General features: G+C 30.0%; 2 long non-coding RNA genes and 1 pseudogene across 2 annotated transcripts; 1 reads left to right on the top strand and 2 right to left on the bottom strand.

The window, feature by feature from the left end:
- Positions 1-910: 910 nt before the first annotated feature.
- Positions 911-2,072, bottom strand: LOC148550274 (uncharacterized). Its single transcript, XR_015892171.1, has 2 exons — positions 1,925-2,072; positions 911-1,298 (listed from the first exon to the last, which is right to left on the bottom strand). It is a non-coding gene; the product is annotated as an uncharacterized LOC148550274 (long non-coding RNA).
- A 2,865-nt stretch (positions 2,073-4,937) lies between these two features.
- Positions 4,938-15,498, top strand: LOC148550273 (putative pectinesterase 29; annotated as a pseudogene).
- A 6,429-nt stretch (positions 15,499-21,927) lies between these two features.
- On the bottom strand, positions 21,928-22,948 carry LOC107608522 (uncharacterized). Its single transcript, XR_015892170.1, has 2 exons — positions 22,810-22,948; positions 21,928-22,247 (listed from the first exon to the last, which is right to left on the bottom strand). It is a non-coding gene; the product is annotated as an uncharacterized LOC107608522 (long non-coding RNA).
- Between the last annotated feature and the right edge of the window lie 4,138 nt (positions 22,949-27,086).

Below are 27,086 nucleotides of genomic sequence, written 5' to 3'. Positions count from 1 at the left end.
CGTCCTCTCGATAAGGCCCACAAAAATAGACAGGTTGGACCAATCTATAAAATACAAGGACTTAAAATAAACTAATTTGACAGTTGAGACTTGAGACTTAACTCAGATGGTAAATCATGTACGGGTTTAAACTTTGGTATATGTACCAAGTTGAAAAGGAATTCTTTAATATTGTATAAACCCTTTAATATTGTATGGATGAATGTGTAGTGATACCTAAAATTGAGAGTTGTCTAATCTTTTCGAAAAAAAAAATTGTATTTCAAAAATAAATAAATAAATAAACTAATTTAAATTAATTAAATAATTATCATAAAAAAATTAATTAAATAATTAACTCACTTATTAATTTAAATTAACTTAAATAAACATTTGAAATTCGAGTTAGCTCCAGTCTTATTAACTGATTATAAACTCTTCAATAATCGGTCAAATAAAAATATCATAAAAAATCTAAAATAAAAAACTTAAAATAATACTAAAATGTTAATTGTTTTATTTTATAGCAGATTGATCGACTAACGAGTTAGCGAGTTAGCAGTTAGCACCCCCGTAACCCTTTATTTTTCATTTAAAATAATAATATTAATTAAAATTAATTTATTAAAGAAAACAAATAAAAATCTAATCATAATTCAAACGCACACATCAATAATACCACTTAAGTTCTTAAGTATAGTTGACACTAGTATTATTGTGCCTGGTAAATATGGTATATATTAGAGTCATTATTATTTAAGTGTTCTCTCCTCCTTTTACCTATCAGGATAACATATGTAATTAATGTGTGTAAAACTTTTCATAGCCATGCTGATCTTCGATCACTAGCGATTAATTGCTGTTGCCGATGACGATGATCATTTACAACTCAAAAAGGCGGAATGAAATAATGTAAAACATGTATATGAAATAAGATAAACTGCAAATATATAATTATATTCTTATCATTCCTTATGACGTATATAAGTGTAAGCTACATTGATCTATGAAAGAAAGAGAACTCTAACTAGCTGAACCTCCTCCGATATAAATGACTAATGAGGTTTATTCAATCCTAAACTAAACATATTAAATTATCTAATAGCCTTAATTATTATCTCAAACGAAAAGATGATGAAGTAATTTATTTCTTGGGGATTATTATAGTTGTACATATATCTACGGGGTTTGGTTGCAACATGTGTAGCCAATTCGTGGGTGAAGGCATTTGCGGCGGCATTGAGCATCCACCACATTTGCTTCTTCCACGCCGTTCATTTCAGGCTTGTTTCCTTCGGATTCTTCTGATCTTGCTTCTCCTACACAGATCATACAATTAGTTATAAACTTAATTAAAAATCAATATTTTTAAAGTGAAAACTCAGGTGCAGTCGACTTCACATGTGAAGTGGATAACTGAAAGTTGTCAGATAATTTGACTGTTTTGACTAAATTTTCATCTAACAGCTCTCAACTATCAACTTCACGTAAAGTCGACTGCCTGAGTTTCCACATATTTTTAATTTATATTGACCAATATTTTTAATTAGTAATTTAAATTTTTTAATTTAATATTTAAAACCATATTTTTAATTAATATTTTTTAAATATTATTGATTAATTGCTAGTTAAAAATATTATTATGTTGATTTTGTAACAACTGAAAAATATACAGTAGTATCATTTTTACTTTCTCAATTCTATTGTACCCTTTAACAAAAATTAATCAGATGTAATATAATAAGGATGATTTTTCACATATGCATACATATATATTGGACGACTGGCATCCTGTATACCCTCTTCAATTTCATAATAATAATAATAATAATAATAATAATAATAATAATTTCTTGACGAATAAAAAGAAACAAGTGAAATTAATTCCTTATAAATATGAAGTCAGCAAAAAAAATTCCTTATAAATATGAGCATATATAAATACCTCGTGTCCCATCTTTGAATGCTTGGTCAGTTGCCATGGCAGAGACGAGAAACAGTGTAAGAAGCAAGCACAACAAAGAAAAGGCCTTGTTATTCATTTTAGTGCTGAGGTTTAACAATTAAGATGTGATTGTACCAAGCATACACATATATATAGTGTATGTGTGTGTATGTGTGGTTTTTTTTTTCTAGTGAATTAGGTTGTTGTTTTGTTTGTCTTTATGCGTGTCGAGATGCATGCATCTTATCCCCAAACTATTTACACGTCATCCATATATAGATATTGCGAGTCAAATTAACTATCTGCTCTCTCATCTAGTTATAGCTCTTATTAGGTAGAGATTAAGTTCTTTTAAAATAATAAAAATTATAAAATGTTAAAATAATATTTTAATTACTTTGAAGTAAAGGTAGTAAAATTTTATACGTAATCAAAATTATAAATTTAAAAATAATTAATTTATTATTTCACTATTTTATCAATTTTTTTATTTTAAAAGATATTTTTTTCACAAAAAATACTAAAAATCATCAAAATTTATTATTTTTTATTATCATTTAGTTATTAATTTAATTTTTTAATTTGATTTTTAATCTAATAATTTAATTATGATAAATACTATTTTACTCTTTTTAAAATAATATATAAGTTATCCTCTTTATGTCATATTTTAATGGATGTTTATTTATTTTAAATTTTTAGCAAAATTTGTTGGATGATTAATTTATCTAATAAAATAAAAAAATAAAAAATTGATTTCGAGTCATTAAAATTTGTAATTGTATTGTAACTTTTTCTTAAAGATATATCCTTTTATTAATATATATACTATTGTTAGTTTTATCGTTTAACATAAAATAAATCAGTAAATTCTCTTTATTTTATACACGTACGAAGTTATAATTTTTTATATTATTCACTCATTTTGTCTTTAATTTGGTACTTTTAATTCAATTTTTTTGTTTAATTAGATGTTATTGTATTCTTGAATAGAAAAAAAACTTATATTATGGTCAAAAATAGACAGAAGTGACCAGTACATTCTGATTAATCTTCATAATTTGCAGTATATAAAATTTTAATATGAATATTTTTTTTGGTAATAATTATGTGTTGTGGTGCAATTTTTTTCTTTATGTATTACTACTTACTCTCTTAATTCTTGCTTTCATTTAAAAATGAGAAAAAATAAGATGTACACTATAAGATCAATTTATAATCCAATTACTTGATCATCTATGTGATCACCAAGCAATCGAATACATAATTTATTCTCTAATTTATAAAATTTAACAAAGACATTGATAAACATATTGGTTTCACATTTATTTATTTGTGTTATATTTGTAATTATATTATATCTATTTTTATCAATATATTTAAAAAAAAACGGTTAGTATTAACACATGGTATATTAAATAAATTAAATGATAAAAACATGTAACTATTTTCTTTTTCAGTCAATATTCAATAAAATACTGAAATTTAGACTTGCAATATCAATATATTAATAATAAAATGGAGAAAAAAATATAATATTATATCAAAAAAATTTTTTAAATCATAATTATAATTTATGATTAAAGTTATAATTGTAATTTATGATTAAAATCATAATTTAAATATTTTAAACAGGATAATTTCATTTAAAAAATTTATAATTTAAACATAATTTTTATACACTTAATAGCTATATTTGAGTTAATATATTTAATATTATATTTAAAAAAATGAACAATACACATTGTATTATTTATTTATTTATTAAATTATTACAATTTAAATTAATTTTAATAAAATAATTTAAAATTTTAATTTTAATTTTATTATGTGTATGGCACGGATTATTATATTTGTTAAAATAAGCTAAAATTATACCTAATGCAACAATTTCGGTAAAGTACCATAATTTTTAGTAAATTAAATACGGAATATCATCATATGTCATGGTCTACAATACTAAAATTGGTAAAATACCATAATATTATCTTATTGTGCCATCCTCTCTCCCATCTCTTAATTATTTTAACCAACTAAAATACAAATATCTTTTGACTTTTCCTAAATCTTAACACTTCCTACTAAAAACAAGAAAATTTTGACTAAAGCGACAAATACTTCTTTTTTTAAGTTAAAAAATTATGGTTAAGATATAAGTTTATTATTAATTTTTGAAATAGTTAAGTCTATATTTTAGTTTGTTTTGTTTTTAAAGATTTGTTAAAAGATTTAATTTAATTTTGATTTGTTTAATAATATTTTTAAAAATTTTAAATTTAAATCAAATATGATCTAATCTAATGAGATTAAATTTGATTTTAAATTAGTTATCATATCTTTAAAATTTTAATATTTAAATCAAATATAATTCAATCCAATAAGATCATATATGATTTAAATTAGTTATTTTATCTTTAGAAGAGTTAAATTAAATTATCTTATCTTATCTTTAGAAGAGTTAAATTAAGTTATTTTATCTTATCTTTTAGTTAATTTTTTATGTGACTATTTAAACACTTTTAGTTCAGTTGTTTTATGCACGTTTTCTTAGTGTAAAAAAGTATTCTTAGTGTGAAAAAGTGAGGTAAGTGATTCTAATCTTTTTCAAATTTCATCCATTTGATTTATGTTGGCAAGAACAAATTCTTTAAAGGTATAGTCTTTTTGTGTCATTATTTTTCTTATTTCCTTTCTACCCTTTCATTAAAACTTTAATGCTTTAAATTTATTAAACCCGCTCAACTTTCAATAACTTTTTTTTACCATACCTCCTATAAAATCTCATACACTCGAAATAAAATTGTTTCTAATACGAAAAACTTAGATGTTAAATTGAAAAATAAAAAGTTCCCTCCAAAATCCATAAATATTAAATACACGATCATCAATTCATTCCTTAATTCCACTGCCAAATATATTTGCGTGTAGTATTACTTTTTTTGCTTCTTATATCTATATACAAAAAACTTGAATTTGATCCCAACTATTAACACAGGTGTCGAATTCATTGAAGATGTTGCTATTTCTTGTTCGTTGGTGGATTTGTGTGTTTGTGCTGTTAAATTCAGGAGCTGTTAATGGTCAGTATTACTGAACTGTTGGAGACAAAATTCTTCCATTCAACAAAATTGTTGTGGATTTTTTGGGACATGGCAACTTCTCTACAATTCAATCTGCTATTGATTTTGTCCCTTCCAACAATAAGTATTGGATTTTAGTCAATGTCAAGACTGGTATTTATAGATAATAAATTCAATATTCAACTCTAGATGTACTTTGGATACAATCTCCGGAGAAGCTATAGGCACATCTGACTTTCCATATATGAACCTTTATTGCCTTCATTCAGCGGGTTGCAAAATAAGAAAAGTGTCTCATTTTTAATTTATGCTTTCATATTGGCTTATTATTGATATATCATACAACTACTGTATTACAAATAAGCAGTTCCATTTGAAACGATAATTAGTTGACACATAGGCGGCAGAAAAAGGCATACCTTTGTGAAGAATAGATGTTGTAGCTTGCCTTGCATCCTGGAAAAACTGTCCAACAGAATAGTCTGATAAATAATAATTAAAAAAAATATGAGATGAACTAATATGCAATGATCATGATCATAATGAAATTTACTACCTAATTCACTATTTACTATTATTTTGAGTTGTGGCATGTAACTCCTTGTTGGGAAAAACTCAACACAGGTTTAAAACAAGAACCTGTCTAACAGCGGAAGCACCAAAAATAATTTTCACAACCTGTGCGATTAAATAGGCAATACCAAAGATACTCCAAGTAGCAAATATAATGATAAAAATTAAATAATCAGACACCAGAATTTTAATGTGGGAAAACCCCCAAAACAAGGATAAAAAAACTCACGGAACCTAGTCCAATAAAATCTTCCACTATCAGAATAATGGGTACACAAACAGTCTTCCTAGTGACACTAGGGTATCTCAACAATCAACAAAATACATCATCAAAACTGATGGAATCAACATAAACCCTCCACAAAGTGGGTATCTCAAATCAGGCAAAAGAGAAGGCAATACAACTAGCAAGTTATATCCTAATGTTCATCTCTACACCAGGAATAACATACTAAAATTTCATAAGAAATGGAGCAAGTTTACCAAGTCAATGTGATCAAGATTGGCATGCCCTTTTCCCCCCAAATTTCCTCTTCTCTCGACGCCGAAGCACTTTTCTTTCAAAGAATGAAGCTTCAGTGCTTCTTCTTTCTCTCCCGTGGCCTTTTTAGACACTTTCTTCATTTTATTTGTTTTTCTTTTTTTTCTTTTAAAACTTGTGGGTCCCACTTGGTTGGAGACCCAGCAACAAATCTCCCCCTCACCAACTCAAGTGGGGATAGGCTGCTCTACCAAACCCGCCTTCTCTTTGCAGGAATCAAACTTCACTGCAGGTAAAGTCTTAGTCATCATATATGAACCATTATCATCAGTATGGATCTTTTCAAGTGCATATGACTTCATCTCAAGCGCTTGACGTATCCAATGATACCTCACCTCTATGTGCTTCGATCTGGAATGAAACGTCGGATTCTTGCTGAGATGGATAGCACTTTGACTGTTACAAAATAACACAAACTTCTCTTGATTGATGCCTAACTCTTGAAGAAATTTCGTCATCCACAAGAGTTCCTTTGAAGCTTCAACAACAGCAATGTATTCTGCCTCTGTAGTAGACAAAGCAACACATTTCTGAAGTCGAGATTGCCACGACACAGCTCCCCCTGCAAAAGTCATCATATAACCAGAAGTAGACTTCCTTGAATCAAGATCCCCAGCCATATCTGTATTTGTGTAACCATCCAACACAGGTTGGCCACTCCCAAAGCATAAACAAACTCTGGAAGTACCATTAAGGTATCTGAGAATCCACTTCACTGCTTGCCAGTGTTCCTTGCCAGGATTAGAGAGAAACCGACTAACAATTCCAACGGCATGAGCAATATCCGGCCTAGTACAAACCATAGCATACATCAAACTGCCAACTGCAAATGCATATGAAATCTTCTTCATTTCTGCTTTCTCTTTCTCACTTGTAGAACATTGCTGCGAACTCAGCTCGAAATGACTAGCAAGTGGAGTACTAACAGGTTTGAAATTACTCATGCTAAACCTCTCTAAAACCTTCTCAATATACTTCTGCTGCGACAACCACAGTTTCCCATTCTTCCTGTCACGAATGATACTCATGACAAGGATTTTCTTTGCAGGACCCAAATCCTTCATAGCAAATGATCTATTCAAGTCTTTCTTGAGACTTTCAATCTTCTTAGTATCATGACCAACAATCAACATGTCATCAACATAAAGCAAGAGAATTATAAAATCACCATCAGAGAATTTCTTAACATACACACAATGATCAGAAGAAGTCTTACTATACCCATGACCTTCCATGAAGGAATCAAACTTCGTGTACCACTGCCTTGGCGCTTGCTTCAGCCCATATAAGCTCTTCTTCAACTTGCATACAAGGTGCTCCTTTCCTTTAACCTCGAAACTCTCTGGTTGCTCCATATAGATTTCCTTATCTATGTCACCGTGAAGGAATGCAGTCTTCACATCAAGCTGATCAACCTCTAAATTCAAGCTAGCCGCCAATCCAAGCACAACTCGAATAGAGGATATCTTCACAACTGGAGAGAAAATCTCCTCAAAATTAATACCTTTCTTTTGCTCAAAGCCTTTCACAACCAATCGATCTTTGTACCTTGGCCGTGAGACATTTTCATCTGCTTTCTACTTGAATACCCATTTATTCTTGAATGCTCTCTTACCCTTCGGTAACTTCACTAATTCAAAAGTATGATTCTCATGCAAGAATTTTATTTCTTCTTGCATGGTCTTCAACCAATCTTCCTTATGCTCATCAGACATAGCCTCCTGGTAGCTCTCTGGCTCCCTAGTCTCAGTGTTCATCACATACTCATGAGGAGAGTATTTCTGAGAAGGATGACGCTCTCTAGTAGATCTTCTCAATTCAGGCTCAACTGGTGGTTCAGGTGGAACTTCAACATCTGGCACCTCAGGTTGAGGTGTAGGTTCATCATGCAAATCATCACCAACATTATCAACTTGTACATCTCCCCCATCAACAGGAGGTCTAGTGGAAGGACCAGGTTCATTACTAGCAGAACATCTAACAGTTATTGGCTTATCTGTCTTCTCAAAATCTTCAATAGTTTGGTCTTCAAGAAAAATCACATCTCGGCTTCTAATTATCTTCTTGCTCACCGGATCCCATAATCTGTAACCAAAATCTTCGTGACCATAACCCATGAAGATACACTGCTTTGACTTTCCATCAAGTTTAGACCTTTCATCTCTTGGAATGTGAACAAAAGCCCTGTAGTTAAACACTCGCAAGTGACTATAGGAGACATCTTTCCCTCTCCAAACTTTCTCTGAAACATCACCATTAAGTAGAACTGAAGGAGAAAGGTTGATCAGATCTACTGCAGTCCTTATTGCTTCACCCCAAAAGGATTTAGGCAACTTTGCATGAGAGAGCATACACCTGACTCTATCATTGATAGTACGATTCATTCTCTCAGCAACTCCATTGTGTTGAGGAGTCTTAGGAACCGTCTTCTCAAGCTTGATCCCATGTCCTGTACAATACTCTTCAAATGGACCCCTGTATTCACCACCATTATATGCTCGAACACATTTTAATTTCCTTCCTGTTTCTCTTTCAACACTTGCATGAAAGTGTTTGAAGATACCGAGCACCTGGTCTTTAGATTTCAAAACAAAAGCCCCCACTTTTTGAGAATAATCATCAATTAAAGTAACAAAATATGATGCATCACCTAGTGTCTTAGCATCCATAGTGCAAACATCAGTGTGAACTAAATCTAAAACATGTGATCTCCTATGAGGTCCAGAATTATGAAATAATACTCTAGCATGCTTTCCAATAAAACAATGAGTGCAAGTATTTAAAGTTGTACCTTTCACTGGAAGTGAGTGCTTCTTGGCCAAGACCCTTAGTCCTTTCTCGCTCAAGTGACCAAGACGTATATGCCACAAATCAGAAGAGGAATCATCAGCTACATTCAACTCTTCTTTGCACAACTTTGCTTGCAACCGGTAGAGAGTAGTGAGACTATTGTCTTCTCTAGCAACAATGAGAGCCCCTTTGGTAATCTTACATTTTCCACTACCAAAGGAAGTGCAATACCCTTCTTGATCCAATGCCTTTACAGAAATAAGATTGAACCGCATATCTGGCGCATGCCTAACATTCTTCAACTGCAACTTGCATCCCATGTTAGTTTCAAGCCACATATCACCCATACCAATGATATCACACACTCCTTTATCTCCCAATTTGATCTTGCCAAAATTTTCAGCAGTATAAGAAGTAAAAAATTCACGTTTCGGAGTGACATGACATGAGGCACCAGAGTCCATAATTCAAGTGAAATCATCACAGACAAGATTCATATAATTTTCATCATATGTGATAAGAACATCTTCATAAACAATAACAGCAGTTTCTTTATCACTATCTTTACCTTTGTCTTTGCTTCTTCCCCTTAATTCACTACAAAAAAAAGAGTTTAAAATGGCATTGACATTACGGCGGTTTTCAAGAACCGCCGTAATACCCGGTTATTATGGTATTTTTGGTTGCTGCCATAATTAACTTTGTGTTTGCTGGCGGTCTGGGTGATTATGGCGGTTTTGAACCGCCGTTTTCATACATATATAAAACAAAAGAATTGCAACCCTAGCCTTAAAACGAAACACACTATAACGGTGCTCTCGATCTCCCTTCTCTCTCCCTTCGCTCTCGATCTCCGACAACGCCGTTCTTCCCTCTCGGCTTCTCTTCTCTCCACCGGTTACGACTTCTCTAGGTACTTCTCCCTCTCCGCCAGTTACTGATTTGTTTCTCTGCAGCTCCCTCTCAAGTTCTCTAGGTACCTCTCCCTCTCCGCCAGTTACTGATTTCTTTGTTTTTAGGGGGGGTTTGTTTCTCTGCAGCTCCACGATCGGAGCTTGTGTTGAAGTATTCCATTGACGTTTGTGTAGGGGTGATTGACGCCGATCGGGTCTTGTGTTCAACTAGTCGATGATATCAGATCTTGGATTGATGGTAACTTCACTTTCTCTTTCCTTATGTATTTACTTCGATGCATGTGTCAATGGTTCAATTGCTGCCACTTTTATTATTGTTTTGGATTTTGCTAGTTAATTCATCCTGCTATTTCTTAATATAGTGAATTGATGAATGAGTTCAGACTGCATAAGCTTAGTGAAGTAGGGCTCTGTTCTGTATTCATTGATTTCTGGCCGTTTGATTGTGCTTGTGCCTGTAGCATTCTGTTCATGGAGTTTAATTGCGTTCTTATTGCTTGAGATTATCCTGAAAAAATAGATCATTAACTCTTCTTCTTGAATGATGTTGGGGCTGGAGTTTTTCTTTATTTGGTTTTTGGTTTCCTCTGCTCCTATACTTTGTTCCTGGCATTTTGCTTGGGGAACATCATCTACAAGGATTAGTTAAATGAATTTAGGTTCTTCAAATGATGTTGGAACATCATCTACTTGTGGTCCAAATGTGCAAGAAGAGTTGGATACCGTTAAAGTGCAATTGCAAGCGCTAGTCTCCTATATTGCTTCTAAGGAAGGAGGTAAAATTCCAATACAATTGCCTGGAATGTTCCCTACTCAACAAGTTTCACAGGTACAAATACAATTATCCTCTTTTTTTTTCCTTTTGATGTGAAATAATTGTAAACAGTGGATTAATCTCTGCTTGATTAGTAGTGTTGCTGAGTTTGTTATAGCATTCAAGCTCTCGTGTATTTGTTGACAATCCATGTTGAAAGAAGTCATTACTGTAGTCTGATTGAGATAATAATAGACCAGTAGGGTTTGATTGTGATCCATATTCTTCACTTTTCAAGCCAAAAGGTTCTACAGTTTGAAGGATGTTTGACCCGTTAAGATAAAAATTATTGAAGCTGGGGTTTCCTAAGGGGAAATTAGGGTTATTCCCCATGTTAAGAAATGTGTTGCCGTTCATGATTTGCAACAGATTTTGCAACAGTTGTAGTTGGGTTAATTGAGAAGTAGCATCTCCTTGTAGAGCAATATTAGGGTTTCTCCCCCAAGTAGTAGTGTTCATATTCATCATAGAATTCCCTCTTTTTTTTCCTTTTGATGTGAAATAATTGTAAATTGTTCATGAATACTTTTGATCTCCAAAACAAGTTAAGATTCGGTCATGGTCACTGTTGGCTATTTGAATGTACTTTTGAGTGAAATAATTGTAAACTGTTCATGAATACAGATTTTGACTTCCCGTTCTAATTTTCTTCTAAATTATAATTGATTAACAAAAAGTGAAAAAAAAAATTTATCAATGTTTGTGGTATATAGGCATAAGTAGGAAGCAGCTAATGGTAATAGGTGAGCATGAGCATGTGTTATTGCTGGTTGTTGACTAAGGGTTGTTATTGCTGTTACTGCTTTGTTTGAAAATGATTCTATACATCAGTGAATAGAAAGATCTTAAGGCTTCATTCTTTGTCGCTGCTATGGTTAACAAGCACATGGGAAAGCTAATTAACAACTAGCACTAGTAGTATTATTAGTAACATTTTATATGTATTTTTTAGATGAATTCAAATTCATAATTATCCACTTATTATTAATATATGCATTTTTCTTGTATTTCTTGTGCTCATAATAATTATATTTTTGTTGTAGAGATTGGATCAGGAGAGTGAGATTCCATCACCAAAAGAGTTAGGAAGTAGGTCTTCTGGAGCAAGCAACAAGGAAGCTTGATATGTTAAGACGTATATTAAGGATTATATGTTAAGACAATTATAAGTCAAAATTAGTCAATACTTGTTAAGGATTATTTTGATACTTTATTTTTTGGATTATGACATTTCAATTATGACTTGGATTATGACTTTTGGATCATGTATGAATTAAAAATCATCTTATGATGTTTGATTTATGGCTATACCTTTTGGTTATTATGAGATTTTTAAGTGAGTTTCGAAAATATCACTTTAAATTAGTGGTTTCAATCTTATTTTAAAAAGCATAAAATTGTCATCATAATTAGGTACAAACGGCGGTTAGAAACCCCCGTTTTTATTTAAAACGATGCCATTATACGCTGGTAGAAACGGCGGTTAAAAACTACCATTTTAAACGAAAATGATGCCATTATATTTTGGTAAAAACGGCATTAGAAACTGCTATTTTAAACGCAAAAGATGCCATTATAACATGGAAAAAATGGCAGTTATCATGGAAAAAATGGCGGTTTCTAATCGCCATTTTAAACGGAAGAGGTGCCACAACATCCTGGTAAAAACGACGGCTGTTCAAAAACCGCCATTTTATGCGGAAATAATGGCGGTTACAAACCGCCATTTTAACCCTCAAAAACCGCCGTATTATCCACAGGTTATTATGGTAGTTTTCTGAAAACCGCCGTAATAACCAGAATGGCGCCCAGAATAATGGCGTTTCTTAGAGGTGCCAGTTTTGGTCATAATGGCGGTTATAACCGCCGTAATTACCCAAAATAACCGCCGTAATAACCTTTTTTTTGTAGTGATTGTTCTCTTTTCAAGAACCTACAATACCTCTTGATATGCCCTGACTTGCCACAATGGTGACAAATGAACTCCTTTTTTGGCTTGTACTTTCCTCTTGACTTGTTTCGACTCTCTAACCTGTCAGAACTGTGAGGTTTTTTACTTTGACTTCTCCCCCATGACTCTGAAACAAGTGCTTCTGACTGGGAGGAGGCATTAGTCAAACATCGCTCTCTTCTTCTGGCTTCTTCATTCAACATGCTCTTTTTAACCATTGCTAACGTCAACTTCCCATTTGGAGCTGAGTTAGTCAGTATCACAACCAGAACTTTCCAACTATCAGACAAAGAGCTCAACAACAACAAGGCTTGCAACTCATCATTCAAAGTGATTTCATTATTTGTCAGTTGGTTCACCGTCTCCTGAAAAATGCTCAAGTGCTCTGGCATTGATTTACCTTCAGTATACTTCATATTAACAAGCTTCCTAATCAAGAATGTTTTGTTTTGCACATTCTTCCTCTCATATAACTCCTTTAATTTGTTCCACATATTCTCAGCATTCGTTTCGGTGTCAACATGTGGATACACGCTAAGATCAAACCATTGCCTAATCGAAGCAACTGCCTTCCGATTCAGCTTCTTCCATTCAGCATCGGATTTAGTACTTTTGGATTATCCCCCTCCACAGGATCATACAAGTCCTTGCTATACAGCATATCTTCCATGAGGGTCTTCCAAATTGAATAATTTTGGGAATTCAATTTGACCATATTTGGTCCATGAGTATTTTCCTCCATTTAGTCAGCACAGAGACAAATGACCAAAGCTCTAGATACCACTTTGTTAGGAAAAACTTAACACATGTTTAAAACAAGAACCTGTCTAACAGCGGAAGCACCAAAAATAATTTTTTCACAACTTGTGCGATTAAATAGGCAATACCAAAGATACTCCAATTAGCAAATATAATGACAGAAATTAAATAATCAGACACCAGAATTTTAACGTGGGAAAACCCCCAAAAGAGGGACAAAAAACCCACGGGACCTAGTCCAGTAAAATCTTCCACTATCAGAATAATGGGTACACAAACCGTCTTCCTAGTGACACTAGGGTATCTCAACAATAAAAAAAATGCATCATCAAAACTGATGGAATCAACATAAACCCTCCACAAAGTGGGTATCTCAGATCAGGCAAAAGAGAAGGCAATACAACTAGCAAGTTATATCCTAATGTTCATCTCTACACCAGGAATAACATACTAAAATTTCATAAGAAATGGAGCAAGTTTACCAAGTTAATGTGATCAAGATTGGCATGCCCTTTTTCCCCAAATTTTCTCTTCTCTCAACGCCGAACCACTTTTCTTTCAAAGAATGAAGCTTCAGTGCTTCTTCTCTCTCCTGGCCTTTTTAGCCACTTTCTTCATTTTATTTTTTTTTTCTTTTAAAACTTGTGGGTTTCACTTGGTTAGGGACCCACCAACACTCTTTTATTTAATTTAACTTGAGAAATTTGGTGTTACAGAGAGAAAGTAACGATTCCAAGTAATAAACCATACATAATATTGAAGGGAAATGGAAAGATGAAAATGTGGGTTGAATGGGATGACCATAATACAACTGCTTAGAGCCCCACCTTCCAATTCAATGCTGATAATATTGTTGTCAAATCTATCTCTTTTAGGGTAACTAATCATAATTAATTAATCAATTAATTAATTATTATATCATTCTCTGCCTATTTTAATTAATCCATTTATTTTTTTTTTTGGAACAGAATGCATACAACAATCCAATAAATACGGATACCAGAGTTCTTGCAGTAGTTGCAATGATAAGTGGAGACAAGTCTTACTTTTATAGAGTTGTATTTTTCGGATTTCAAGATATTTTGTGGGATAATCATGAAAGACATTACTATAAACTTTGTATTATTCAATGTGCTGTTGATTTTATCTTCGGTGTTGGTCAGTCATTATTTGAGATAATTAAATTTCATTAAAATATAAAAGGTGCATGCTATCGTATTTATTATTATCGTTAAAATAACATTTTTTTAGTAATAGTAAGAGCATCTTTAATACTTAATTTTAGTTTAATTTTATTTTAAGTCTTATAAATGCTACATAAATATTTATAGAATTATATATCATAAAAATTAATTTGAGATTTAATGTGAAATTTATATATATATATATATATATATATATATATATATATATATATATATATATATATATATATGAATCTAATTTTAATAATATTTTTTAAATAATGTTTAAATTATTTAGTCACAGTAACATAAAAATGGATTGAATGAGAATTGATTATTAATTAAATGTATATTGTGCAGGTAATGGCAGAGGTGTGGCATAAATGTGATTGGAAGAGCATTAAGATTAGGAGAAGGATTTGGAGGATATATAACAGCACAAGGAAGAGAAAATCCAGGAAATTCAAATGGATTTGTGTTCAAAAATTGCAATATTTTTTGAAATGGTTCTACTTTTTTGAGAAGGCCCTAGACACTTTATACTAGAATTCTTTTCTACAATACAACTATGGCCAACATTATTCAACCCACTAGTTGGGATCCATGGGATTCCTCTCAACATGAGTAAGACTCTATCATTATGCTAATCATTTTATTAACAACATTATTAATTCATGTTAAATACAAAGCAAAAATATCAATGTGACTTAATTCATAGTATTTTAAGAATTATAGTTATGTATTAAATATTATGTAAATACATGATTTTGATTGGACCATCATGTAAAATATTATTTTTTTGTAGGAATAACATTATGTTTGCAGATTATGGCAATTTTGGACCAAGTTCTGATACCTCCAAATAAGTAAATTGGATTACAAAGTTGGATTTAGAGACGATTAATATGATGACAAGTATAACTTTCATAGACTTTGAAGGATGGCTTCATCAGAACCAACGATTTTAAAAAAAACAACATTATCAATATTTTTAACACTATTTTAAATAGAATATAACTCTTTATTATTTTATTATTTAATTGAATTATTATTATTTTATTATTTAATTAGATTATTAGAAAATTAAAGTTAGAAATACTTTTTTATTGAGAATTGAGATTATTCATTTTTAAAAAATTATTAACTTTAGCAATTAATTCTATAAATATTTATTCATATGTTCTCAGTCTTAATATTATTCTGGTTTCATTTAAATTTTTAATTATTTTATTTCTTAAACGATTATGTATCTTGTGTATTTAATTATATTTTTTATTTTTATATTTTAAATAAAAAATGTCTCGTTAGAAAATGTTTCCTAATGAATTTTTTCTTCGTTGAGAGATGAGAGTTGACCTTCTTCTTTATCCTTAATCTTGCAAAACTCTTTCCCTTTCCCTTCCTCCCTTCTGATTCTCTGAAATCACCCTGATGCTTCTAAAGAGTAAAAACCCTTTTTCCCTTTTAATTCTCTTAAAACCCGCGGAAAAGAGGTGCGAATAAGAGGCGGAGAAGGGAGTTGAATCGATGCTGCTGCACCAGCTAAGCCAACAAGAATCAGAAGCCTCATCGCGACTCCAATCTATACGAACACTTCATCCTCTGAGGCATCTGCGTTGACCGAGTCCAATCCGGTCTCGTTTCTTGTTCCTTCAAAGTCCCCCCTCGTCTCACTGTAACTAACTTTCACACTCTTAATCATCACTTTTTTTTTTATTGTTGTTATTATTATTATTTTCTTTCTTGCTTGATCGTACTTTTTTTATTAAATATAAGCTAGAATTATTTAAAAAGGCGAAAACCTCAAGTAGTGAATGAAGAAATTCAGACCAAATCAGATGAAATTGGTTGAAGTTGTTATCAAATTAAATATTTAAATTTTAATATGTGATATTATTTAAATTTTTATTATTGCAAATACGATATTATAAAAACATATGGTCAATTAGAATAAGAAATTACTTTTATAAATCAAAACTATTTATATATATAAAAGGTAATAAATTATATCACTATCAAACATTGAAGAGATTAGGGATTTATTTTTGTTAACAATAAAACTATTAAGCCAGAAATCAGCTCCAAGATTGAAAATAAGAATAAAAAATAGTTTAGAGTTAGTTATCTTAGTATAACAGAATTTGATGACTTGCATAACTGCTTTATACTTTTGACAGCTAATATATATTTTGGGGTAGAATTTTTTTGGTGTTACACACTCTCATTTAATTGTAATTGAGATGATTTGAAGTAATATTCATTCAATAGAATGCTCTTTCATTGATTTTTTGTTTAGCAAGTTACTATTGTAAATAAAATTATCTCTATTTTTTTTTGTTCTTTTTCTTTTTTCTTCATTTCTAATGTTCTAATATATAGAACCTTTAAATGGTATCAAAAATTCACGGTTATTTCAATTATAAATAATTTTATAGAATATACAAATTTTGATAATTTTACGAATTTTGACAACTCTAAAAATTTAAAAGTAAATTAAAATGTTATTATTTTGAACAACTTTTTTTTCCACCATAATTCTTCAACTCTCAGTTCTTTCAATCTAATTACTAACAAACTTGATGAATAAAACCATAAAATATGGCAACAACAAGCAATTGAATTCATTCGAGATCAAGATTTGGAAGATCATCTCTATAAAAATGGGTTTTTCCTTAATATTCTTGAGTCTTTAAAATTGACTCAATGTTTAGGAATCTCAATACTACAAATAATGGCTACATGATGATTATAATTTGCAATCATGGTTCTTGACATCTATGGACTCATATTTGAAGAACAAAATAGTAGGCATTTTCTTTAGTAATGAAATCTATAGTAAGATAGAGGAATATTTTGCAGAATTAACTAAATATCGAGTGAAGCAACTCAAGGTACGAATCAAAACGATTAAGAAGCATGAATTAATAGCATCTGATTACATTACAAATATCAAAAGTATAATTGATTCTTTAGCATCTAATTACATTACAACTCAAGATACAACTCAAGTTTTGAATTATTTCTAAACCCAATTTGAGCTTGAGGGGGTATTAAGGTAGAAGTCAACTCCAAAATTGAGAATGAAAGTAGAGAATAGTTCAAGTAGAGCTAGTTATGACTAATGTAATAGAATTTGATAGCTTACATAACTGTTTTACACCTTTGACAGCTAGTATATATTAAAGTCTTTTTAGTATTACACACTCTCATTTAATTGTAATTGAGATGATTTGAAGTAATATTCATTCAATAGAATGCTCTTTCACTGATTTCTTGTTTAGCAAGTTATTGTTGTAAACAAAACTACTCCTCTACCCTTAATCTTTTATTAGTTTTTATGAAGTGAGTTTTTTTATAATTTAGATTATAAAATATATTGTTGTTACTTGATAATTGTTAATAGTGTTCAATCCTTAATGTCTATGCAATAATCACATATGAAGAGTACCTGATTGTGCATTCTACCGTAAGATTACGAGTATCGAAAATTGTTGATGCTATCTATCTTCACATTTTTTTTTCCCATTCATTGTTATATTTTTACTGAGTATCTGCTTGATATGATTTGAGCAGGGTCACCTTGGCTGTGTCAATGCTGTAGCTTGGAATTTCGGAGGCTCATTATTGATACACGGGTATCGCAACTTTAATCTTAAAAAAACTGTAATCTATATTAGGAGTTAAGTGGTAGTTCTGATGCAAAAACCTATGAAAGAACACTCAATATTATTATAAAGCATGTTTCTATACCAAGTGTAGAAACTCTTCTCATGTGAAGCAACATGTTCCAAATTTTTCAGCTTCCTTCTTTTGTGTGCTTGAAACACTTCCAAAACTCACAATAGCTACACCATTATTATAATTAATTCACCAACTGAACGAAAAAAAATTCTTAATAATCTTACTAGAAATCATTAAGGTTTAATATAGAAATATGTTTTACCTACTTTTGAGATTTGAACAACACCTTTTAAGACAAGACAAAATCTGCACAAACATTAAATCAAAATTGACAATATTTCCAGTTTCTACTCCAAATAAATTATTGTGCTAGTTAGGGAAAAAAAAATCTTACCGATGGAATCTTGTTTTCTTGTTAATTTTTAAAAAACAAGATATAAAGTATTTCAATTGTTGGGAATAAAGAGTATGACCACAATCCAATCAATCATGTGTCAAATAATTTGTTATTATTATATTAAAATGTAAATATAATAAGGTCCTTGATTAAATTTAGAGATTTATCATTGTGATAGTGATCATAATATTGAGAGATAAATCTTTTATAATTTAATCTAAATTGTTCTTGGTCATAGAATTATTAAAAAGGATATTAATAATCCGGAAAGATCAATATATATATAATGGTCTTCATTGGATGAAGATTAATAGTTCTCATTTATTAAATTATATATATAAATGGTGCATATAGAGATATGACCATTGAACTGACTCATTTTGAGAATTCCTAATGGTTATAATTACCGCATATTTGTCAATAGGATATTCTCAAGATTAACATAGTAATAGAGTTTCCTTTGACCTGCGACTGTCATAGTAATTAACAATGTATTTATTATACTTTGATTCCGGACACCTAATACATACCCTAGGGTGCTAGTTGAATGGATATCGGGTATGATTTAAATACTTATACAATTAATGATTAGTCAATAAGGAATCCGTCAACTCTCGGTAAAGAGTTTGAGCTCTATGATTATAATGACTGAGATGAATAAAACCTTGGCCAAGGGGATTGAGTGAATGAAGAAATGAGTTTCTTAGGTCATTCACATACAGTTCATTATAATAATGGTACCAAGTTAGAGTTTGACAATTAAACCATACTCTAAGGGTTAACCAATAACTGAAAAGATGGAAGGAATTATACTTTATTCTTCTGAGGTTCTTAGTAAAAATATATTACTTCATACTATCGAGTTGTTGAGGAGTGTTGCTAGACGTCAACCTTGATTAGTAAATTTAGTATGACTAATTTACTACCCGCTTAGTATTAAACCTATGGGGTCACACACTAATGAGTGTTCTAATATTTGTTGTAGAATTATTTAGTTATTATTTTGATTTGATCAAATAAATAATTATATTAATTCAAATGGAATATTATTGTATTCTTTGTCAGCACTAAGAATATAATAATATAATAATTGAGAATATTAAATGAGATTTGAGAATAATTAGTTTTTCTATTTTTAAATTTGATCAAGAACCTTATTATATTAACATTTTAATATAATAATAATAACAAATTATTTGACACATGATTGATTGGATTGTAGTCATACTCCTTATTCCCAACAATCTCCCACTTGCACGAGAGTCAATCATGATAGATTGGATTTTGGGCATACTATTATCTCAATATCAATTTCTTCCTTTTTTTCATATAATTCAAAACCAAATTGTATAGAATAAATTTCTAAATTTAAAGATCTATTTAACATGATAAACTTTTTAAATTAAAAATTTTCACAGTAACACTAATTTGTGTTTTTATTTTTAATTTGTCACATCAATATTTTAGTTTATAATTTAGTCCATATAAAAAAATTTTAAATTAATATTTTAATAAATATATGACAAATGTATTAAAATAAACATCAAATTAAAATATGACATATCAAAGAGAATAATTTACATATTACTTTAAAGAGGATAAAATAGCATTCACTTTAATTATATATTTTATTCTATATTTTTAGATATTAATAATTAACCAATAATTAAAAATAATAAATTTTAATAATCTTCTAACATTTCTCATTTTTAACGAAAGTAATTTTAGTGACAGTGGAAATGAAAATCAGAGAGGATCTATCTTTTCGTTCTATAGCATTTGAGAACAGGGATTTTCTAACAAAGTCCAAAATAAATTCGTAATATAATTTTTTGAGAGAAGAGAACTAACAACACAGAAAAGCTCTAAAAATATAAGGAATTTCAAGGGATTAAAAGCACGGAACCAACCAAACTATATATATAATATATCTACATATTTATTTAATTTACTACTCTAGTTTTGGGCTGAATTTTTGTTGACTACTTCTAGTTTCATTTATGTAGTTAGAGAGTTAAATGAAAGAGAGGTCCAAAATGCTGAAGAGAACACTTCTAACGGTAGTGAGAGAAGGGCTAATAAGATTGCAACATAGAGAGACTCATTACTGATAGAAGGAGCAGTTAAGAGTAGTTCATGACAGTTACATAATGGTGAGGCAGTTAGAGAATCTTTTCTGTTATAGCTGAGCTGGCAGGTAGTTAGGAGTAAGAGTCTAACTGCCACAAGTTAGTTACTATGCTTAGTTTATAATTTTATATATCATGTGCATAGAATACAGAGGTATTCTTTACAAAAGAAAAAAGAAAAAGAAACAAAGAAAGAAGAGGGACCCATCATAATGATTCTAAAGTGAACAAAGCGACTGAAATTAATTAAAAACCAAGAACTCTTGGAGTGGGAGAGCAAGATGATCAGTTTCTGATTTCGTAGTTCTTTGCTTTAATTAATCCTATGTTTACCAGTCAATTAGGTAGCAGGTTGTGATTATGCATGTGAAATCTGGTGCAAATTGGAAGAGTACTTTGCCGAGAGAATAAAATTCGAAATTGAAACAACTCAAAGCTCATATCAAAACCATAAAACTACAAGACTACTATTTTATATTGGGAAAATTTAGTGCCAGCAGATTTATTAAAATTTGTCCAACACTTAGCCAGTAAAAGAAAAATGAGTGATTCTCTACCATTAGATGAAATTTCACACCATTAAATATACTATTGATGGCTAATTGATAGCTACAACTCACAAAATTTGCTGACCCCTAGCACTCCTCTTTTATATTTTCTTAAAAATTATAAAAAATAAAAAACAAATTACTCAAAATTTGTGCGTTAAATTTTAAACGGCTGAACTTGTCCTGGTAAATAGATATTGTTGATCAATTGTGCTAATTATTAACTGAAAATTAGAATGATTCATAAAATTAAGAGCAAATATTTATTTTATTCTTTAAAAAAATTTAAATTAAATATTTTAGTTTCTAATAAATTTTTATTCTTTAAAAATGCATGAATTGATCTCTAAATTACTTTGAATCAATTTCTCTGTATTTATATTCGACAAAAATATTCCTAAAAAATTTTACTATAAGATAATTAAATTTTAAAAAAATATATTTTAAGACAAATTAATCTCCTTTAAAATAAAGTAAGGAATAATCTATCTAACAAAAATAATTTTTGAGAATAATTTGAAAATAGTTTTTTTGTTCAAAATTAAAGTATCTTATCTAAAATTTTGTTAGGAATCAATAATTTAAGTATTTATTCTAAAATTAATAAACAAAAATTTAAGGTAATTTCAAACTATGAATATGTATGGTAATATTAAAGATATAACATATATAATTAACGATATATAGTACAAGAGCATGGTGATTATACTTTATTTCTTAGTTCCTAGATGCTACAGTTAGTACATGGTGCATCTAGGTTTTTATTTCTTTTTTAACATTTTTACATCAATAGTAACAGATAACCGCCGCAATGTCTTATCAGCGATCTTGTCCTCCGGCATGTCCTCCACCTCCTCCCCTGCCTCCACCACGACCACCTCCTTTCCCGCCTCCACCGCGTCCACGACCACCTCCTTTCCAGCCTCCACCATGACCACTTCCTCCCCGGCGATCAGGGTATACTGAATAAAATTAATAGCAACATTTAGGGTAATGTAAATTGTTTTATTCCTAGGATTTTAATTTTTTTTTAATTCGATCCTAACATTTAAATTATAAAAACAATAATACTAGGAATGCAAAATAATTTAAATTTGTATTATTTAATATTTATTAATTATAAAGATAATTAATAAATATTAAATATATAAAATAAATTTAAATTGTTTTAGTTATTAACACGTTAATTTATAGATTATAAATGTAAAAAGAAAGGGAAAGAGGACAAAATAACATTTTTGGTGGTTAAAGTTAAAATAGCATTTATGTACTTCATGATGAACTTAAAATAGTAGTTTTGACTTTTGACTTTTAACTTTTAAGTTAATAGTTGTTAAAGAAAAATTTATACAAATATATTACGTTTGTGTTAAAAATTAATTATTTGATATAAAATATATATTAAAATATAAAGTATATATTAAAAATAAATTATATAATATATATAAATATATAATAATTAATTTTTAGTATAAATATAGTATTTTTAAAATTTATTTGCGAATTATTATTTTACATATATACCTTGTTCCTCATCTTTGGATGGTTGATCAATTGCTACCTCAGCAGAGATGAGCAACAATGTGCAAAACAAGCAGAAAAAGAAAAAGGGCTTGGTATTCATACTTGCCATTGTGATTAATTAAAAGATATGTAGTGAAAGTACATGAACTATGCGTTTCTCCGTCACACTATTTATAGTGATAAATGAAAAAAAATGATAAAACAAAGGTGATGAAAAATTAAATGAGAGAAGTCATATTGATGAATGATATGATCGTGTTCATTTGTCTTTTCCTCTCCTTGGGGCTTAGAGTGACGCTAAGGCCCTATCTAGTAACCCTTTGATGCTAAAAATAGACGTGTATTGTATTTTAGGATATAAAGTTATTTGAAAAATAAAATAAAATAAATAGATAAATTGATTTAAGGTTAAATTACACTGTTAGTCTCTATATTTTTAATAAAATTACAAATTAATTCCTACACATTAAAAGTTTATAATTAGATTTTTAAAGATAATTAAAATTTACAATTTAGTCCTCATCATTCAAAAAGTGTTTGATTTAACAAAATATTCTCAGTATATCTTTATTTTAACAGAATATTTTTAGTATATTCTGAGAATATTCTATTAAATCAATATTTTTTGACCGATGAAGACTAAATTGTAAATTTTAATTTTTTTAAAGATTTAATTACAAATTTTTAAAATATAAAGATCAATTTATAATTTCACTATAATAGTATAATTTAACCTTGATTTAATTAGGATAAAGTCTTTGTATGATTTTAGACCATGATTTTATGTCCATCTATCTAAACTCTTAAAACCACAAGGATAAGATAAAATTATAACTTATTTATTTAATTTGAATATTTTCGATTTTGATACCCTTAAATACAACCGATCGAAAACATTATTATTTGGATTATTGCATGAAATTAAGGGTCAACAAAGCTTATCAACACCGATTGAGACATTCTCGACTTTAGAGCATAAAATGTGAATAATAGGACGTGTGGAAAAAAGTTAGGTAAGCAAGTTCATGTAACCATGGCAACTGGCAAGTGGCCTTGCCGCTTGGGAATATATATGCCAAATGGTATTGCATCATGCATATATAATGCAAGCAACCGAGGACGAACGTAGACAATATTTAAAACAGGCTAATATTTTTTTTAGTTTTTTATTTTAACAAAAAAAAGTTAAAAATAATTATATATAATTTTAATTAAAAATAATAACTAAAACTTAAAATTTATTTTTTATAAAATAATTGAATATATTGTATATTAAAATAATTAAACACAAATATTTTAAAATTAATTTCAAATATTATAAATATAAGTTGTTATATACTTGTTTTTAGAATCTTTAAATACTATTCAATTTTTTTTAGACGTTTCCTGTAAAATTATTAAAAAATGTATTATGCTTCAACCTTTATGCAAATAATTTAAATCACAACCATAACTTATGCAATAAAAAAATTAGTAACAATATTATTAGAGCTGAAATAAATTAAAATTTGCAACTTACATAGACAATTGAATTCGACGTTTTTTTCTTGATTCAAAGTCATCTATTATTGAATCTGTACTGAAAGTAGCTGCAATTTCTTTCTCAATGTAATGACTAAATTATCTGTAAGAAATTCGTCTGCCATTTTACTCCAAAGCCTTGTTTTAACAATTTTCATTATCGAGAAAGCTCTTTCTGTTGTTGTTGTAGATACTGGAAGAGTCAAGACATTGTGAATCAGTCTATCAACCAAATGATAAGTTTTTGATTTTTCCGTTTCTTTCAATCTTTGACATAACTCAGAAAGTGTCCCAACATCTTTTAGATGATTCGGTATATCAAATGCATAATGTTGCAATTGAGCATTCAAAAGAATCCTTTCATAATCAGAAAAATCTGAAGGATAAAACTTTTCAGCTAACTTGCATATATTTTGAATATTAAACAACTTAAAATTATCTTTAGGGTCCAAAACAGTACTTAAAGTCAAAAGCTCCATGGAAATAATCTACTATTTAACTCTTGAATTTGAGAGTCAATTGCTGCCAAAAACACATCTACTCGATAATGATGCTCGATTGTTATCTTTGGTTAACGAGATCGACCTCTTCCAACCGTCTATTGTGTACTCATATCAGAGATGTCAATTTCATGTTTCTCACAAAACTTCTTAACAATCTCAAGTAAATTGCACCAACCATTATCCCTCAATTTTTGAAAAAGTAGTTTTGATGTGGAAACAACATGCTTTGTATTCAAAATATCTTGAGATTATTGTTGTAATGCTTGGCACAAAATATTAGTAATCCCATAATTTCCTTCATCAAATGTAACAAAAAAACAAATTCAAACGAGGATAGCACTTTATTGACACCATAAGCCTCAGCTCTTTGAGCAGAAGTTGTACCATCATCATAATGTTATTTAGAATGCTATGAGTAGTTGCAAACATTCTTATCAAGCTACAAACAGAATGAAAGTGAGAACTCCATCTTATATCTCTAGCTCTTTGTAAAGTGCCCATTTGATTTGCACATTGACCTGTTTCTAGCTCATCATTGGCAATCAATTTTGTATTTTCAATTTCTTGAGTTTCTTGTAGTTCATCATGTCGTTTGCAAGATGCACCAACAATATTGACAATAGAAGTCAATTGTGTGAAAAATTAATGAATTTGAAGTACTTCCCTTGAAGCAGCCACCAGTGCTAACTGCAATCTATGAGCAAAATAATGGACATAATATATATGCTTGTCGGCAATCATTGAGAAATAAAGCTTGTAAACCATTCCATTCCCCTCTCATATTGCTAGCACCATCATACCCCTGACCTCGAATATTTTCAATTTGGAGATTATAAATAGAAAGCACAGACACCAACTCGATCTTTTTTCAAAGTCAAGGCACAAGTATCACTAATTTAACACCCTCACTATCAGAATGTCACGCTTCCGGCTGTGCTACTCTGATAACAAGAAGTATTACAACGACTTCATATACTTAATAATAAAATAGGAGCCTTTGACTCGAAATCGTGTCAATGTTCTTTTTGAAAACCGAAAAAAGAATACTTTTTAAATAAAACAAGACAAGCATATACATGTACAAAACTTCTTACTCAAGTAACTTATACATATTATATACATACGAATCATACAACTCCTATCCCTCTTACAAAAATTTATAAAAATAAAGGTAAGGGAAAAATAAAAACTGAGGTAATACAAATTAATGTCGAATAAACAGAAAACGAATATAGCTCTTCTGAGGCTTTGTCGCCCGTATCCTGAAAAAGTAAAGTTGTAGGAGATGAGAACCTAACCACACGGTCTCACCACAGGGTTTCAGAATTGTCATAATAAGATATTTAAAGAGAAATCTATTTCTAAGCTCAGTGATTGTTGTTCGTCCGTTGAATCTTTTAAAAATCAATAGCTAGTAATCCAAAAAACCCTTTTTGAAAATCAATATTTAAATATCCAGAAATCCAAAAACTTTCTTTTCTTATAAGAAAGTCTTAATCAGAAACCAACAACGCAATCAATCAACACAATCATCAATTCAGCACCAAAGCTCATTCTCAAAAGTAGCACACCAGGACAAACACAGGTAAAACAGGCAAGAAAATTACAGGTTTAGATAGTAGTTACAGCAAATAGCTCAAGTAGCAGTTAATAACAGTAACAATTAGGCAAACCAAAACAAATTCAAAACCCAAGCAAAGCATACAAATGCATATGATGCATGCCTGTCCTATGGCTAATGAGTTCATCTGTCGGTTATACAGCCAACCCGACAAGTCCGGTTTGCTAGACCATTGGACTGTCCCTCGACGCGCATCCCCATGAGTATATGCATAGCTTTTTCTCATATATATATATATCAAATCGCTCAATGGGGGTACCATTCCCGGGAATTTATAAGTGTCCAGTCACCCTTGCGTCATAGGGTCAACAGAGTATCAAGTCTCAACCTGAAGCAAGTGGTGGCAAGCCACTGCGTCTACCCAGGAAAACTCGTGTCTCAGATAATTCAAATTCATAAGCCATATGAACAATTCATCCATCATTCATCAATATCTAAGTCATTCTCAATATCATCATCATTCGTCAATCCTTATCTCATTTCCAAATTCATTCAAAAATCATATTTCAAAGTCAATTCTCATCATCCTTCTTTCCATTCCGTTCATCAACAATCCCAATTCATAATATAATTCTTTCTTTTCTAAATAAATCAATCTTAAAACATATAATGTTTAAACCAAATCCTTTCAA

This window comes from Arachis ipaensis, chromosome B7, assembly GCF_059453495.1.
Source record: "Arachis ipaensis isolate K30076 ecotype BB chromosome B7, ASM5945349v1, whole genome shotgun sequence".
Classification (NCBI taxonomy): domain Eukaryota; kingdom Viridiplantae; phylum Streptophyta; class Magnoliopsida; order Fabales; family Fabaceae; genus Arachis; species Arachis ipaensis.
The sequence above is the reverse complement of the archived record's forward strand: the minus strand, read 5'-3'. Positions and strand labels throughout refer to the sequence as shown.